Genomic DNA, 18,633 nt, shown 5'->3' with positions numbered 1-18,633 from the left:
CCTAACTCTCCCCCTAGTACTGAATCCTAACTGTCCACCAAGTGCCTAAGCATAACCCTCCGCTCCCACAGCCTAACCCTAATGCATTTTTCACATGACATTCTGCAGATGAAGACTTTACGTTCCATCTTTACATACCTACAGTCCCAACAACATAACTGTCGACATTGAGGTGCTGACATTGTGATTGTCAATATTGTGACAGTATCCCACCCTACCAACACTATGGGCCTGATTCAGATGTGGTTGGACTATCTATGGCAGCTGCTTACATAGAAGCAGCAGTGATATTGTAGCTCTAATATAGTAATTCAGCAAGAGGCATCATCCTTCTGCATTGCTGATCCGAGCTGCATCCCAGGACGCATTATCGGATCATCCCTGACACCATCGGCCGGCTTCATGACCCATGTGGTCACACAAGCCGGCCGTTGCAAGACCTACCAAGAGGCCAGGAAATCCTGGCCTCATCACTTCCCCACAACGGAAGCAACAATCCTCCGTTTGGAGAAACAGATGCAGTCCCCGCCACAAAGCGGCATCAGACTGTCGATCACTGACAGTCTGATGCTGTAGTGCGATCCCTGTCGCAGACCCGTAGTGGGGCATGCTCCGCACTAACAACCAGACCTGGATCAGGCCCTATGTTATTACTTTCTCTATAAACTTTACGAGAGGTCAGTGGCGTAACTAGGGGCCCACAGACACTGCGCTCACTTGGAGGCGCAGGGCTACGGGGGCGCCGCTGCCGCCGATTGTTGCTGTTTTGGGAAGGACACAGAGGGCACAGTGCACGCCTCTCCTGTGTGTCCCTCCTGGGTCTCCGGCGGTAGCGGCGTGTCTGTTAAATGAAGTGCCAGATCGAGAGCTCTGATTGGCTCACAAACCGGCAGTTCATTTGACAGACACGCCGCTGCCGCTGGAGACACAGGAGGGACACACAGGAGAGGCGTGCACTGTGCCCTCCGTGTCCTTCCCAAAACTCACAGCAGCGGGGGAGGGAGCCCAGGGACTCGGGAGGGTGTGTACCTGGCACTGGGGGGGGGGCATATTTGGCACTGGGGGTATATGTGTTCCTGGCACTGGAAGGGGGCGCATATTTGGCACTGGGGATATATGTGTACCTGGCACTGGGGGGGGGGGGCATATTTGGCACTGGGGGTATATGTGTAGCTGGCACTGAGGGGGCATATTTGGCACTGGGGGTATGTGTGTAGCTGGCACTGGAGGGGCATATGGGGCACTGGGGGCATATGTGTATCTGGCATTGTGGGTGAATATCTGGCACTGGGGGCATATGTGGCACTGGCAACAAGCATTACCCCCTGGTTACAAGCACAACACCCAGATCATGAAATCCCTGGCAACAAACATTACCCCCTAGCATCGAGCATGACACCCAGTGCATGAAACCCCTGGCAACAAATATTACCCCCTGGCAACAAGCTTGATACCCAGCACATGAAACCTCTGGCAACAAGCATAACACCTACCACATGAATCCCCTGGCAACGAGCAGGTAATTTAAAAGTAATTAGAAGCCTTACTGTAGGGCTTAATGTGTAATGGACATTATGGTGTGTGGCATAATGTATCACGGACATTGCGGGGTGTGTCATAATGTGTCACAGGCATTACAGTGTGTGGCATACTATATCACGGGCATTGTGGTATGTGGTATAATGTTTCAGGGGTATTGCAGTGTGTGGCATAATGTATAACGGGCATTGCGGTGTGTGTCATAATATGTCACAGGCATTGTACAGTATGTGCTATAATGTATCAAGGGCATTGCAGTGTGTAACAATGTATAACGGGCATTGCGATGCGTGTCATAATGTGTCACAGGCATTACAGTGTGTGGCATAATGTGTCAGGGGCATTACAGTGTGTGGCATAATGTATCAGGGGCATTGCAGTGTGTAGCATAATGTATAACGGGCATTGCGATGCGTGTCATAATGTGTCACAGGTGTGTGGCATAATGTATCCGGGGCATTAAGGTGTGTGGCATTTTGTGTCATGGGCATTATTGTGTATGACATAATGTCTAAAGGCCATTGCAGTATGTGGCATAATGTATAACTGGCATTACTATAAGGAGGAAAAATGACAAATAATGTAAGGGGCATGAATCAGGATTATTTTTTTGGCCTCTGGTGGCCAACGTCTGGGCGTGCAGGTTGCAAAACTGGGGTATAAGGTAGTCTTTTCCTGCAATGACACGCCCCTTTATGCAAAGCCACGCCCATTTCAGCAAGGCCACGCGCAGATTCATCACTTTACTAGTGGCAGTTATGGGGGGGGGGGGGGGGGCGCCAGAGAATGCTTTGGCTTGGGGGAGAAACATTTCTAGTTACACCACTGCGGGTCCACTAGGAGCCATGGGCACTTGAATTTGATAGTGTGGGCTGGCTCCTCCCTCTATTCCCTTCCTGCCAGACTCAGTTTAGAAAACTTGCCGGGAGGAGCCGGTCACGCTGAAGGGTGAAGAGTTTTCTGCATTTATTTTAGGTTTCTTATTTTCAGGCAGGGCTGGTTGGCACCAGCCTGCCTGCTTCGTGGGACTTGTGGGGAGGGCAACCTCCCAAAGGGTTTATGCCAGAACACTGAGCTTCTGAGGGAACTATTTGCAAACCCCACCACGGCGAACGTACATTCCCACAGCACGCCGCCACCCCTAACAGAGAAAGCAGACTGAAGAGTGGTGAGTACTGAGCCGGCGTCCCGGCTAGTGGGGCACCGGCCATTGTGGCGGCATGAGGGTACAGAGACGCACGGCTTCTAAATGGGGCAGAATGCGTCTCCGGACACAGTACACAACTGCATCCCAGTACACTGCACACAGTACCCATACTGGCATCACAGCTTTAAAACGGTTCTCTCCATTTTAAGCACCAGATTCCTCAGCCTGTATAAAAAAAAGCGGGAAGACAGCACGCCATTGAAGGGGCGGGGCTTCACTATGAGAGGATCCAGCAGCTCACCAGCGCCATTTTTCCTCTGCAGTGGACACAGATGCTGACAGGACAGGGACGCGCAGCTCCTCCAGTGTGACTCCAAATTACCTCAGCAGTACCAGGGGGTCATAGCAGGGGGGGAGCGACTATTAGTGTACTAAGTCCCCTATCAGGGTACTTAGTCTGCGACCCAGCTAAGCTTGGCATTAGCGGTAAGGGCGCGGTGGGTGCTGGCTCCAAACAACTCTGTGTCTCCCTGAAGGGCTCTTTGTGGGTTACTTGTGCTTAACCTTTCGTGTGTGTGTGTGTGTGTGTGTGTGTGTGTGTGTGTGTGTGTGTGTTGTGTGCTGTCACATTTACATTATGTCAGGCAAAAAGTGTGTTTCTTGTACCGCAGAGTGTTCCTCTTCACCAGAGGGCTCACTACTGGGTACTCAGGGTTCACAGGCTAGCGGGGCTGAACCGGAATGAGTTAATACTCTTAAGGGAATGATCTCAACTCTTTCTACAAAATTGTCCCGCAATGAGAAAGAGACGAAAGATTGTGGAAGAGTTTATGAACAGAGACTCAGTCCCCAGGACAGCATCTCAATCCCCTTCCATTTGTCCACAAAAGCGATCTCTGGCCCATATCCTGCAGTCTGACTCTGACAGGTCAGACATGGAGGAGGGGGAGGTGGACTCAGAGGGGGGGGACAGCTCTGTCATAGGGAATAGAGGCTCTTATAAAGGCTATCAGAGATGTTCTGCATATTTCTGATAAGGTGTCAGAGGAGTGTGAGGAATCTTATTTTAATGTAAAAAAGAAGTCCTCAGTCACTATTCCTGCGTCAAAGGAATTGAATACCCTGTTTGAAGAACCATGGGTTAATCCTGATAACAATTTTCAGATACCTAAAAGGTTGCTCTCATCTTTTCCTTTTCCTCTGGAGGATAGGAAAAAATGGGAAAATCCATCGATAGTGGACGCATCAGTCTCTAGGCTGTCACGTAAAATTGTATTGCCTGTTCCTGATGCAGCCTCCCTGCAAGACATGGCTGATCGTAAAATTGAGACTACACTCAAATCGTTGTACACAGCTGCTGGGGTGGCCCAAAGACCCACTACTGCATGTGCGTGGATCACTAAAGCCATTTCTAAATGGTCAGGTAACCTAGTTGAGGGGTTAGAGTCCTTATCTAGGGGGGGTGTTGTCTTACTCCTGCAGCATATACAGGACTCCTGGAATCCTGGAATCCACTTCAGCAGTCCACTGGCATAGCCACAAGCCCCTGCGTGCCGACACTGCCATAGCGGTGGTGCGTTCGTTAAGCACGCCTATTTCCTTTATGGCTTCCACCATAAAGTTCGCAGAGTCATAGAAACATAAACATAGAAACATAAACATAGAATTTATCTGCCGTCAAATTCTATGTTTATGTTTCTATGTTTATGTTTCTATGACTCTGCGAACTTTATGGTGGAAGCCATAAAGGAAATATGCGTGCTTAACGAACGCACCACCGCTATGGCAGTGTCGGCACGCAGGGGCTTGTGGCTATGCCAGTGGACTGCTGAAGTGGATTCCAGGAAAGGCGTGGAAGGTCTACCATTCATAGGAGAGTCCTTGTTCGGAGATAAATTAGACAAATGGATCTCCACAGCTACTGCGGGTAAGTCTACGTATCTTCTTTCCGCAGCCCCCCCCCCCCCCAACCAAGAAGACTTATTCAGCTTATAAGTTACAGTCCTTTCGTACGGCCAAGTTCAAGGGTAAATCCAGAGGTGCTTCTACATCCTTCAGTGGCGCAAGAGGTAAACGACGCAAACCAGCAACAGCAGGTACTCAGGAACAGAGCTCAGGCTCTGCTTCCTCAAAGACTTCAGCATGACTGTGGACCGCAATGCCTGGAAGGCTGTCAGGTGGGAGCACACCTACAATTCTTCAGTAAAATCTGGTCAAATTCATGCCAGGATCCCTGGGTCATAAATCTTAGTTCCCAGGGCTACAAACTGGAGTTTCAAAACCTCCCAACTCACAGATTCTTCAGACCAGGCTTGCCAGTTACACAAGAGGCAAGTATAACTTTACAAAATGCCATCCAAAAACTGGTACAGACTCACGTCATTGTTCCAGTTCCACCTCATCAGCTAAACAAAGGGTACTATTCCAACTTGTTTGTAGTACCGAAACTGGACGGTTCAGTAAGACCAATTTTGAACCCGTACGTACAAGTGTTCAAATTCAAGATGAAGGCTCTGAGAGCGGTGATCTCAGATCTGGAGGAGGGGGAATTCCTAGTGTCTCTGGATATCAAGGATGCGTACCTTCACATTCCGATCTGGCCGCCCTATCAAGCTTATCTATGGTTTGCACTGCAGGACTGTCACTACCAGTTCCAGGCCCTGCCATTTGGCCTCTCCACGGCACCAAGGGTGTTCACCAAGGTGATGGCAGAGAAGATGCTTTTACTTCGCAAACGGAGAGTGAACATATTTCCGTGCCTGGGCGATCTCCTGATAAAAGCACCGTCCAGGGAAAGGTTGCTAGACAACATTACTCTCTCAACCAAACTTCTCCAGGATCATGGGTGGATTCTGAACCTTCTGAAATCTCACCTAGAGCCAACATGGAGGCTCCCATTCCTGGGAATGATACTGGATACGGAGTCGCAGAAGGTGTACCGTCCGTTGGAAAAGGCATTAGTAATGCAGTCGATGGTTCGGGATGTCCTGAAGCCAACCCGGATATCGGTGCATCTATGCATTCGCCATCTGGGGAAAATGGTGGCTTCTTACAAGGCTCTTCAATACAGAAGGTTTCACGCAAGACCCTTCCAGCTTGATCTGTTGGACAAATGGTCCGGATCGCATCTTCACATGCACCAGAGGAGCCGTCTGTCGCCAAAAGCCAGGATCTGCCTTTTGTGGTGGCTACAGATTTCTCAACTCGTCGAGGGTTTGAGGTTCGGAATTCAGAACATCTGCTAACCACAGACGCAAGCCTCAGAGGTTGGGGAGCAGTCACTCATGGGGTGCAGTTTCAAGGAAGATGGTCCAGTCAGGAATTCGTCCTTCCAATCAACATTCTGGAACTCAGGGCCATATAAAACGCCCTTCTGCAGGCCTCACATCTTATTCAAGATCGGGCCATTCAGGTCCAGTCGGACAATGTGATAGCAGTAACGGACATAAACTGACAGGGTGGAACAAAAAGCAGAGCAGCAATGTCAGAGGTGTTAAGAATTCTCCTCTGGGCAGAAAAACACACTGTGGTGTTGGCAGTGGTCTTCATTCCCGGAGTAGACAACTGGGAAGCAGACTTCCTCAGCAGACATGACCTGCACCCAGGGGAGTGGTGCCTTCACCCGGAAGTGTTTAGGTACTTGACAAGTCGATGGGGATATCCACAGATCAACATGATGGCCTCTCGTCTCAGCAAGAAGCTCAGGCGATATTGTTCCAGGTCGAGAGACCAACAGGCGGTGGCGGTAGACGCCCTGATGACTCCAAGGATCTATCAGATAGTGTACGTGTTTCCTCCACTTCCTCTGATCCCAAGAATTCTAAAGAGAATAAAAAGGGAAAAGGTTCAAGCAATTCTAATTGCTCCGGACTAGCTAAGAAGGGCCTGGTACACGGACCTTCTGGAGATGCTTTTCGAAGATCCGTGGCCTCTACCTCTTCGCGAGGATCTTCTGCAACGGGGCCGGTTTGTCTATCAGGACTTACCGCGGCTATGTTTGATGGCATGGAATTTGAACGACTGATTCTAGCCAGGAGAGGGATCCATAACAAGGTTATCCTGACTATGATCCAAGCCAGGCAGGGGATAACGTCTAAGCATTACCATCGTATTTGGAAGAAATACGTCTCCTGGTGTGAGAGCAGAACATTTTCTGTGGTGGAATTCCATCTTGGACAGTTCCTGCTTTTTCTACAAGCAGGAGAGGATGTGGGCTTACATCTGGGCTCCATAAAAGTCCAGATATCGGCTTTGTCCATTTTCTTTCAGAAACAATTGGCTTCTCTCCCTGAGGTCCAGACGTTCTTGGAAGGTGTTCTGCACATCCAACCTCCCATTGTGCCTCCCACGGAACCTTGGGATCTCTATTTGGTGCTGCATTTCTTCCAATCGGACTGGTTTGAGCAGTTACAGGAGGTGGACGTAAAATATCTTACGTGGAAAACCGTCACACTGTTGGCCTTGGATTCAGCAAGACGTGTGTCGGAGCTGGGGGCTTTATCTCACAAAAGTCCCTATTTAATTTTCCATGAGGACAGAGCTGAACTCAGAACTCGTCAGCAATTTCTTCCTAAGGTGGTGTCTGTGTTTCACATCAACCAACCTATTGTGGTCCCAGTTGTCACCGACACCACTGCTACTTCAAATACTTTTGATGTGTATGTGAAAAGAACAGCTCATCACAGAAAGACGGACTCGTTGTTTGTTCTTTATGATCCCAATAAGATTGGGTGTCCTGCTTCAATGCAGACTATTGCACGCTAAATCAGACTTACTATCCAGCATGCTTATTTCACGTCAAGCTTGCCGTGTCCATAATCTGTACAGGCCCACTCTACTAGGTCGGTGGGTTCTTCCTGGGCGGCTGCCCGGGGTATCTCAGCTTTACAGCTCTGCCGAGCAGCTACTTGGTCAGGTTCGAAGCACGTTTGCTAAGTTCTACACATTTGATACTTTGGCCTCTGAGGACCTTCAGTTTGGTCAATCAGTTCTGCAGGAACCTCAGCACTCTCCCACCCAGTTTGGCAGTTTTGGTACACCGCCATGGTACTAAATGGACCCCAGTATTCTCTAGGACGTAAGATAAAATAGGATTTTAATTACCTACCGGTAAATCCTTTTCTCGTAGTCCGTAGAGGATACTGGGCGCCTTCCCAGTGCTTCATTCGTCTTGCACTGTTACTTGGTTAAGTAATGTTGGTTCAGCCGTTGCTGTTCCTGTTTCAAGTTTGGTTAGCTTGGCTTCCCTCTTGTTGTGTGTGCTGGTTCGGATTCTCACCACTACCCTTATCTATCCTTCTCTCGAAGTATGTCCGTCTCCTCGGGCACAGTTTCCTAGACTGAGTCTGGTAGGAGGGGCATAGAGGATGGACCCAGCCCACACTATCAAATTCTTAAAGTGTCCATGGCTCCTAGTGGACCCGTCTATACCCCATGGTACTAAATGGACCCCAGTATCCTCTATGGACTATGAGAAAAGGATTTACCGGTAGGTAATTAAAATCCTATTTTTCTGAATGTGCCTTTTTGGGTCACCAATGTTCTTTAAAAAAGAAATGTTTTAAGTAGAACACATTGAGTACTTTACAGTAAATGCAATGCTAATCAAGTTTGTAAATATCCAGGAAGAATATTTCCTTCCTCTGGGGTAGATCCTGACAGATGGCTGTAGATTTTTAGAATAGATCCCATTCATAAAAGGAAATTTATACAGTCATTGTTATAGCTTTTATATTTCTGAGGCTTAGACTAATAGCAGAGCTGGAATACATTTAAAGAAACTGATTTTGCTTCCAATAAGGCTTTCACAGACAGAGCGCTCTACAGAACTTGTTTGGAAAGGATACAGTCCTCTCTTTGAAACATGTTGACCTGATTAATTATTCATAGCTTTTGTTCACTATGTTCATCACTGTGTGCTTCAGGGAGTCCAAGGTGTCTTCGTTTTAAAGATGAAAAAATTACATGAAAACTTTGTATTTTATTTTGAGTGATGTTTGAGTTCTACAGTATTTGTAATCACCATGGTTACTTAGAAAACCTGCCATTGGTTACATAATTACATAGCAGTGAATCAGATTATACAGTAGTTATCATATACCTACAGTAGTACATTCTATAAAAATGATAGGTAGAAATTGGTTGCTCTGGGCAATTACTCTACTTGCCCTCTTTAGAAGGTCTGATACATCTCCTCTCAAGAAGCCCTCTAAGGGACGTCTTTATGGAACGAAAATGGACACTGAAAAGTTTGCAGCAGCCAGTGAGAGAAATCCAGAATAGGTGCATTAATGCACCTGGTTTTGTGGAGCTGTGCAAAATAAGATTTCAAATGACAGGGTGAATTATATCCTGCATTCATCACTTACTTGCCTACTTGCCAGGAAGACACTCAGATTATGGGGAGTTCTGGGAGAGCAGGCAACATAGTGCATCCAGCTCACTTCATTAAGGAAGTGGAACAGGTCTTGATGACAGAATTTGACAGATGAATTGCACAATCTTGAGCACGCTGAATGCTGTGTGATCCCTTGATGATTGCTACACAGTATACAGTATTAACTGCTGCCATGTATGAACTCTTCTCTTTCAGATCCTGGAGTGTAGACCAGAGGGCAAAGGCAGTTGACATGGATGTGAGTCATCTTGGCCCAGCCCCTGTTCTTGTCCATCTTGATCTCCACTTCAGAGAAGATGTCACAAGTATCATAAAGTGTGTTAATTTGTTTGCAGAGGGAAACGGCTTTTTGCATTGCGGAAAAAGTCCTTAAAGATTGCAGTGGTGGAGAGGGAGTGGGTTTGGCACTCAAAAGTCTAAACTGAAGGACAAGTACCTGTCAGTTTACCTCAGGGAGCAACACCCATTCTGACTTTAGTTGAGTAGCCACTGAGGATTTATGCACGTCCAAGGTATCTGTCTGGGCACAGCACAGGAGTACAGTATCTTGACTGAGCATTTTAATTGGCATACTACATATCTGTTACCAGCTTTGTGGTGAATCATGGTTATTTTCAAGCACTTTCTCTTTATTACTCCACAGAACAACATGTGAGTTTATTTACAGTATCCATCGAATAAATATCCCACTTTGTCCACCTCTGAACCACTAAGTGAGGTGTGGGCTAATTAATTAATGGTTTAACGGAGGGTCGTAATCATTTAATGTTGTGTAGGAATTAATTTTATTTTGCGGGCAGTTTATTTGAAGGACAGGGGAAGGGGTTGGAAAGTTTGATGAACCATCTCTGAAATGCATCCAATGTGCTTCCAAACTGTTTCCATGGTTTCCCCTTATGAATATAGGTTGCTGTATTGCGCAAACTCTCATGTATCACTATTATACATGTGGAGTCCTATATGGAAACAAACTTGTCTTTTATAACATATTATTACTTCAAAAGCTGTTCCTATGATATAGAAATGGATCATATCACGCACAGAATGAAATGATTAGCATGACTAGAAGGCAACAAATAAGGTTTATCTAATAGAGATGTATATGAATGATCCTTCTCCTATTGTATCGCACCTGATTCCAGGAAATTAAATCTTTCTGTATGAATCACTAGGGAGGTTGGTAGTTTCAGCCCTTTGATGTCAGGTGACTGGTGCCCTAGTGATTGGTTTGGTAGACAAACTGATATGTAGAATGATATGCACTGGTTGGTAGTTTGAATCCCTTGACATTTGGGATGACGGAGTAGGGGAAAGTAGTGTTGGCGTACAGGGCATAAGTTTGCCTGTGCAGTTCTATTGGCCTTGGTAGCCTTGGGGAAATTGTGTGAACACTGACAACTTGCAGCCATCGCTAAAAATTGAATAGCCTCAAGCGACACTGTGCTATTGATTCAACTAGAATGCTTTGTATGTCTTGCAATCAAGGACCTCCAAAATATATATCCTGGGTACCCAACTTGGTCCCAACCATGCATCTGGATTAGACAGTTAGGGGAGTATATCCAAACATGTGCCTTAAAGAGTGAATGAGTTAGCTTGGATTGTATTAGAATTGTTAGGTTATGGAGAATGCTATAGTAAAGGTTAGGGAAAAAAAAGACAAAATTAAGTTAGACTTTAAACATTATGAATTTAATATCAAGTAATATAAATTTAATTTTTAATATATTAATAAAACCTTTTCCTCCACATTTAAAAAAAAAATATTTTTTATCTACTTTTTATCCATAGATAAGAGTACAAATGGAAGTAATTAATAACCTACTGTAGATAATGTTTCACCCTGTAAACAATAAATGGTTGTTACTGAATGTATTACTCTCTATGGTTGTAGAATCTATTATAATGGTGGAAGCCAGCCTGTTGTATGTTCCTAAACAAGAGTCCTTTTTTCACATTGTATAATTTAAACTCCTATTAACAGAGGACAGATACTTTTTTCTAGGTTAAAGAAACTGCTGAAGAAGTGAGAAAAGTTTCTCAGAAGCCAAGATGGCAGGCTTGGCGTGGGGAGCAAGGGCCAAAATAAGTATAAAGCAGAATATAAAACCCCTTCCTGGATGTAGGAAAAAAAATAGCGAGCGGGAAATTGCATAAGCAAAAATATTGGGAGAAGAACAAGAGAGAATAGCTTTTAGAAGAGGCGACTTAAAGTGATTTAAGGTAACAGTAAATACATTATGCCTTAGATAATATAGCCTCTGATTCACCTTTTCAGTAAATACTGAGGCTATTTCACAGAGCAGATGTTTCCGCAAATGTGAAAATAGTAAGTTCCTATGTAGGCAATGCTGATTGGAGTAAGGTAACTGTTACTAAAGGGAAAATGGAGCAGTTTTTATTAGCAGTGGTTGATTTCTGGAAATGTGATTGTCATTGATCTGAGTAGTAATAATAATAATAATAATTTTATTTATATAGCGCTCTTTCTCCAATAGGACTCAAGGCATTTAATAGAATTAACATGATACAGCACAGAAACAATGAAGAACAGAAAAGCTTTTAATAAAATACAGAGAGCATGGAGATATAAAAGGGACAATTATGGAAATGCTGAGTAAACAGGAAAGTCTTGAGTTCATTTTTGAAGGATTCGAGAGTGGGGGCCTCTCGAACTGTTCAGGGAAACGAGTTCCATAGAGTTGGAGCCACATGGCTAAAAGCTCGACCTCCAGATTAATTACAGGAGATTCTAGGTACTGCTAATAGTCCTTCGTCTACAGATCGCAGTCATCGAGTGGGGCAGTATGGAATCAGAAGCTGCTTCAGGTACCTTGGGTCCTGGTCATGCAGTGCTTTGAAAGTCAGCAAGCCAATCTTGAAGACAATTCAACATTTTACCGACATCCAGTGAATGGAGTAGAGAATAGGTGTTATGTGGCTGTAACCGGGCTGGTTGGTTAGCAGCCTGGCAGCTGCATTTTGTACCAGCTGTACACTGTGCTATTATTTTGCTGGGAGACCAAGGTGAAGTGCATTGCAGTAGTCTTATCAAGATGATACAAATGCATGTATGACTTTTGGTAGGTCTTCAGAGGGAATTAAGTGCTTGATTCTGGCTATGTTCCTCAGATGAAAGAATGAGGATTTGATTGTGGTTGATATCTGATGCTTAAGTGTCTAGCCACCATCCAGGACAATGCCAAAATTCTGCACATGATCCGTGGTTTGTAATTCTGAATCCCCAAGTGTAAGTCCAGTTGGTTGGCTATGCTGCAGTCTTGACCTTTGATGTTGCGGTCTTATCATAAGAACCTCTGTTTTATCCAGATTCTGTTGCAGCCAAATGACACTCATCCACTCCTGGAACTCAGCCATTTAAGGTTGTTTTGGGGTTCTCTGTACCTGGAGCAAAGGACAGGTACAGTTGTGTGTCATCTGCATAGCAGTGGTAGATCAGGTCATGGCATCTGATTATTTCACCCAGTGGTAGCATGTATACTACAAATAGCATGCGGGATAGAATAGAACCTTGTAGGACACCACATGGCACTGGTGACGATGAGTGTACTCCATACAAAACTCTCTGTGTCCTGATGGTGAGAAATAATGTGAACCAGCTAAGGACTGTGCAGTCCAGTCTACAGAATTTTTTCAGATGCTCAATCAGAATCCCATGGTCCACATTATCAAATGCTTCAGAGATCCAGAATGATTAAGATGCAACTGTCACCTCTGTCTCTTGCCATCAGAAGATAATTTAACACACACCAGGGCTGTTTCAGTGATGTGTCTTCTCCTGAATCCTGATTGGGATGGATCATAAATTTCATGGGTTGTCAGGTGGGTTTCCAGTTGATTAGCAACCACTTTCTCAATCAACTTTCCTAGAAAAGGAAGATTTGATAACGGTCTGTAGTTGGAGTAGGTCTGTTTCATCTCTCATAGGATTGGGCTAAATGGATACTCAAGCCTATTGTCAACATTGTTCTCTCCTGTTTAGCAGGGCTCAGGCTGCTGACATCATCAAGGCACACAAAGAACAGCCAATAGGCACTTTTACATGAATGCAGCGTTGAGTAACCCGGGTTGGACACTTTAGAGTGCACATTGACCCGGATCCAACCCGTGTATAACACTGCTTTTATACCGGGTTGAAATGCAGGGTTTCTCTACCCTGGATATTCAAAAGTGGTGTTTTTAGACTGCATCTTGACCCGGCAATATCCCGGGATATATTTTCAGTGTGAAAGGGGTATTATCAGATTTCCAATTAGCTCCAAATGCAACCTGCCAGCAGCTCTTATATGGGATTTTTTGGGGACCACAGCAGGCTATGAAAAATATCCCTGTTAAGTAACCTGTTTTTGAGAATCCAGCAGGGTTAACACATAGGTTTATGAACTTATCATGGATTCTGTGTTCGCGCACAAAAATAAAAAAATGATGGGCTCAAAAAACGGGCTGTAATTGAATAGCCTCAAGTTAAGAAGTGTGCAAAAGCTGAAAGCTACTCCAATTGTTCGGACCCGTTAAATTTTCGGGGCTAATTGAATTCCACTGTATGTATGTTACTGGCAGCCATACTTTGTACCCTCAAGAGACATATTGAAAAGGAGATAATTTGTAGGAGAACCGCTAAGAAAAGTACCTATCAGATGCATGCTTAAAAGGTACTTAAATGACAGGGGTAATATGCGCAATGCGGTAATAAATTGATGCTGTTTGGGATGTGCTGCTAGTTAAAGGGTGTCCTTACCCTCTTTTTAATAATCTAAACAAATGGCTGCTAAGCCTAACAGCGCTCAACCCCTACAGCAGTGTCTGCTTCGGAATATATTGTGCAAAACGACTGGTGACTGATTGAGTACACTGAGTTGTGATGAATAAAATAGTGAATATTTATTAAATTAGAATAAACCTGGGTAGGTAATACTGCTACTGTGAGCAAAGGAAAAGAAAACTTGGGTAATACAAAAATAAAATGTATAATGTATAATAAAAGAAAAGAAGGATAATGCAGGTATGATTGTGAGTCACATATAATGCATGTGAGCACTTGGGAATGGATTCTTCACAGGTGCTCTATCAGTATACCACTGTGGCTTATGATGAGTCCCTTGTGGTATTTTTTATGATTTGCAGAATGAATGGAAAAAAGTCTGAACAATTGATGCTGACTCTTATTGTGAGGCGTGAATTGATGGATTAATTAAATTAAAATGTCCTAGTCCTAAACAGACTGTTATTTGTCCTTGTGAGTCTCTTCTTAAATAGAGGACGGCGTCCCATACCTCTATCGTTAAAGGCAAGTGATGGTGCACTAACGTTGCGGCCGTGAGATAAGGGGCACAGGTGCAGAAGGGCTGCGGGATCTCCTGGCGGCTTCGGACTGACTTGCCCCTCTGCGTCCGTGCCTTCTCTCGGTTCGTCCTTTTTCGGATCTCCCCGTGAGTCAGCTCTGTGCGCCGGGCCAGTCGCTGTCGGGGGAGAGGGTGCTCTGCTGCAGGGTCTGAATGGAACCTGTGGCAGGGGCACACCTCTCCACTACGGAGACTCACCTGCGGGATCCTCTAGCTGCCCGTCCGTCTGTGCGGCTTACTGGTGACGTGTCAGCGCCGTGGCTCTCGATCTCTCCTTGCACTTTCCCGCTGTCTGCTGGTGTGGATTAGGTGTCCTTATTCTCCAACGCGTTTCAACCAAATTAGGTCTTCCTCTGGGAGTCTTTGCAGTGGTCAGGCTGTGTCTGGAGTTAAATAGCAGAAGGGCGGTTTCACTGCTATTCTTCCTTTGTTCCAAGAGTTTAATTGGATGTTGGAATTGTCAATCTGTCACATGAGGGGAGTGGAAATCCTAAATTAAGAAGGAACTAGCTTCGTTTTTTGCTGTGAGCAGAGTTTTTTTCTTTGTAAGATAATAAGATCCTGTAATAAAATAATGGTATCCAATGTTCGGGAATCATGAGGATTATGATATAGCTGGAAGTTAAACTAAACTAGGTGAAATGAAAGGAATAGCCTATGCTGGAAAAACAGCTGAAAAATGCTGACAATGATAATGATAAGAATATACTGAAAATAAATATAAATAAAGACCTGAATGAAAATATAGTGCAGATGCTGAAAAAACAACTGAAAAATGATAATGATGATCATGATAAATAATGTTAAAAATAGGATAAATTAAAATAAAAATTAAAATAAAATAAACTTGGACCAGAATGAAAATATGGTGCAAAAAATATTGCAAGGTGCCAGTGATTTTGGGTACATCTAGGTACCTGATGGGATAACTAAATCACACTTATTGGTTGCATTGAGAGTCCAGGTCTCAATAGTGGCTGTTTTAGGATCCTACTTGCAGATAATAGATCTAACTTCATTATCAAGGTTTAACCCTTTAGGTGCCAGTGTTCCTAAAGCAATTATGGTGCGCAGTTCTTCTTTGTTGATTCTCTGTATGTAATTCCCTCCTCTCCAATTCTTTTTGACCTCTTTCAGTCCTGTGAATTTTAGTAATGTGGGATTTGATTCGTGATGATCCCTAAAATGTAAGGAAAGAGGATGATCTTCTGTTTTTCTTTTAATATTACGGATGTGTTCATTAATTCAAATCTTTAATGGTCTAATGGTCCTTCCTACATACTGAAGTTGACACGGGCACTCTAGAAGATATATAATGCCTTTGCTATAGCAAGTGATTCTGTCTTTGATTTTGTATATGTAACTTTTGGCTTTCGTCACTTTGCAACCTGAACACGTCCCACAGTGATACAAACAATAGTACTATAGGACAACATTTTAGCAGAAGTCCTACCCCTGAATCCAAAATAATCTATCGAAAGGCACCTGACATTAGGAAGAAACTCACACACAGCCACATACCTCCGCCAAACTTGACACAAACCACAATAGATGGGACACAAAAGAAAGGGAGTTTCTATCACTGTGGGACGTGTTCAGGTTGCAAAGTGACGAAAGCCAAAAGTACACTACCAACCGTCACAAAGAAATCCACCACTAATTCTTACATATACAAAATCAAAGACAGAATCACTTGCCATAGCAAAGGCATTGTATATCTTCTAGAGTGCCCGTGTCAACTTCAGTATGTAGGAAGGACCATTAGACCATTAAAGATTAGAATTAATGAACACATCCGTAATATCAAAAGAAAAACAGAAGATCATCCTCTTTCCTTACATTTTAGGGATCATCACAAATCAAATCCCACATTACTAAAATTCACAGGACTGAAAGAGGTCAAAAAGAATTGGAGAGGAGGGAATTACATACAGAGAATCAACAAAGAAGAACTGCGCACCATAATTGCTTTAGGAACACTGGAACCTAACGGGTTAAACCTTGATAATGAAGTTAGATCTATTATCTGCAAGTAGGATCCTAAAACAGCCACTATTGAGACCTGGACTCTCAATGCAACCAATAAGTGTGATTTAGTTATCCCATCAGGTACCTAGATGTACCCAAAATCACTGGCACCTTGCAATATTTTTTGCACCATATTTTCATTCAGGTCCAAGTTTATTTTATTTTATTTTAAATTTTAATTTATCCTATTTTTAACATTATTTATCATGATCATCATTACCATTTTTCAGTTGTTTTTTCAGCATCTGCACTATATTTTCATTCAGGTCTTTATTTATATTTATTTTCAGTATATTCTTATCATTATCATTGTCAGCATTTCTCAGCTGTTTTTCCAGCATAGGCTATTCCTTTCATTTCACCTATTCTATTTATTCACCTTAGTTTAGTTTAACTTCCAGCTATATCATAATCATCATGGTTCCCGAACATTGGATAGCATTATTTTATTACAGGATCTTATTATCTTACAAAGAAAAAAACTCTGCTCACAGCAAAAAACGAAGCTAGTTCCTTCTTAATTTAGGATTTCCACTCCCCTCATGTGACAGATTGACAATTCCAACATCCAATTAAACTCTTGGAACAAAGGAAGAATAGCAGTGAATCCCGCCCTTCTGCTATTTAACTCCAGACACAGCCTGACCACTGCAAAGACTCCCAGAGGAAGACCTAATTTGGTTGAAACGCGTTGGTGAATAAGGACACCTAATCTACACCAGCAGACAGCGGGAAAGTGCAAGGAGAGATCGAGAGCCACGGCGCTGACACGTCATCGGTAAGCCGCACAGACAGACGGGCAGCTAGAGGATCCCGCAGGTGAGTCTCCGTAGTGGAGAGGTGTGCCCCTGCCACAGGTTCCGTTCAGACCCTGCAGCAGAGCACCCTCTCCCCCGACAGCGACTGGCCTGGCGCACGGAGCTGACTCACAGGGAGATCCGAAAAAGGACGAACCGAGAGAAGGCACGGACGCAGAGGGGCAAGTCAGTCCGGAGCCGCCAGGAGATCCTGCAGCCCTTCCGCACCTGTGCCCCTTATCTCACGGCCGCAACGTTAGTGCACCATCACTTGCCTTTAACGATAGAGGTACGGGACACCGTCCTCTATTTAAGAAGAGACTCACAAGGACAAATAACAGTCTGTTTAAGACTAGGACATTTTAATTTAATTAATCCATCAATTCACGCCTCACAATAAGAGTCAGCATCAATTGTTCAGACTTTTTTCCATTCATTCTGCAAATCATAAAAAATACCACAAGGGACTCATCATAAGCCACAGTGGTATACTGATAGAGCACCTGTGAAGAATCCATTCCCAAGTGCTCACATGCATTATATGTGACTCACAATCATACCTGCATTATCCTTCTTTTCTTTTATTATACATTATACATTTTATTTTTGTATTACCCAAGTTTTCTTTTCCTTTGCTCACAGTAGTATTACCTACCCAGGTTTATTCTAATTTAATAAATATTCACTATTTTATTCATCACAACTCAGTGTACTCAATCAGTCACCAGTCGTTTTGCACAATATATTCCGAAGCAGACACTGCTGTAGGGTTTGAGCGTTAAAAGGTACTTAACTTGCAAGTTATGGAAAATAAAATACTTGTACTGTGTATGCAGTGGTGTAGTGAGAGTGGCTCCGGGTGACGGAAAAGTTAGAGTGCGCACAGCCACCTGTCCGCTATACCGCAGGCCACTTTACAGGCAGCCACAGAGCAGGAGAAGCAGAGGGGCGCTCACTGACTCTGACTCAGAGTCTAGGTAGGGAACAGGACTAGCCAGAGGCGACAGCAGCAGACACTGACAGCCAGCACATGCCAGAGCTCTGCGGCCCTTTTTATAGGTCTCACTGTTTGCTTGTACTGTAGCTGTACAGCAGGGTTACTTATGTCATACTACAACACTCTCTCTGCCCCGTCTGCTGCAGCACCTCTCTCTGCCCCATCTACTGCAGCACCTCTTTCTGCCTCGACTGCTGCAGCACCCCTCGATTCCCCAGTTGCTTCAGCACCTCTCTCTACATTAATGCTGCAGTACCTCTCTCTGCCCCAGCTGCTGCTGCAGCACCTCTCTCTGCATTAGAAGCTGCAGAGTAACATGTATAGGTGGCTCTACTGTAGCATAACGTGTATAAGGGGCTCTACTG

The 18,633-nt window shown here is 44.3% G+C and overlaps 1 protein-coding gene and 1 long non-coding RNA gene across 4 annotated transcripts in view; one reads left to right on the top strand and one right to left on the bottom strand.

Moving 5' to 3' along the window:
* CRISPLD1 (cysteine rich secretory protein LCCL domain containing 1) overlaps positions 1-18,633 on the top strand; it is a 197,229-nt gene that overhangs the window by 62,553 nt on the left and 116,043 nt on the right. The window lies entirely within an intron of this gene.
* LOC134928338 (uncharacterized) overlaps positions 1-18,633 on the bottom strand; it is a 246,329-nt gene that overhangs the window by 148,659 nt on the left and 79,037 nt on the right. The gene's annotated exons all lie outside the window — the stretch shown is intronic.

This window comes from Pseudophryne corroboree, chromosome 5 (assembly GCF_028390025.1).
Source record: "Pseudophryne corroboree isolate aPseCor3 chromosome 5, aPseCor3.hap2, whole genome shotgun sequence".
Taxonomy (NCBI): Eukaryota; Metazoa; Chordata; class Amphibia; order Anura; family Myobatrachidae; genus Pseudophryne; species Pseudophryne corroboree.
The sequence above is the reverse complement of the archived record's forward strand: the minus strand, read 5'-3'. Positions and strand labels throughout refer to the sequence as shown.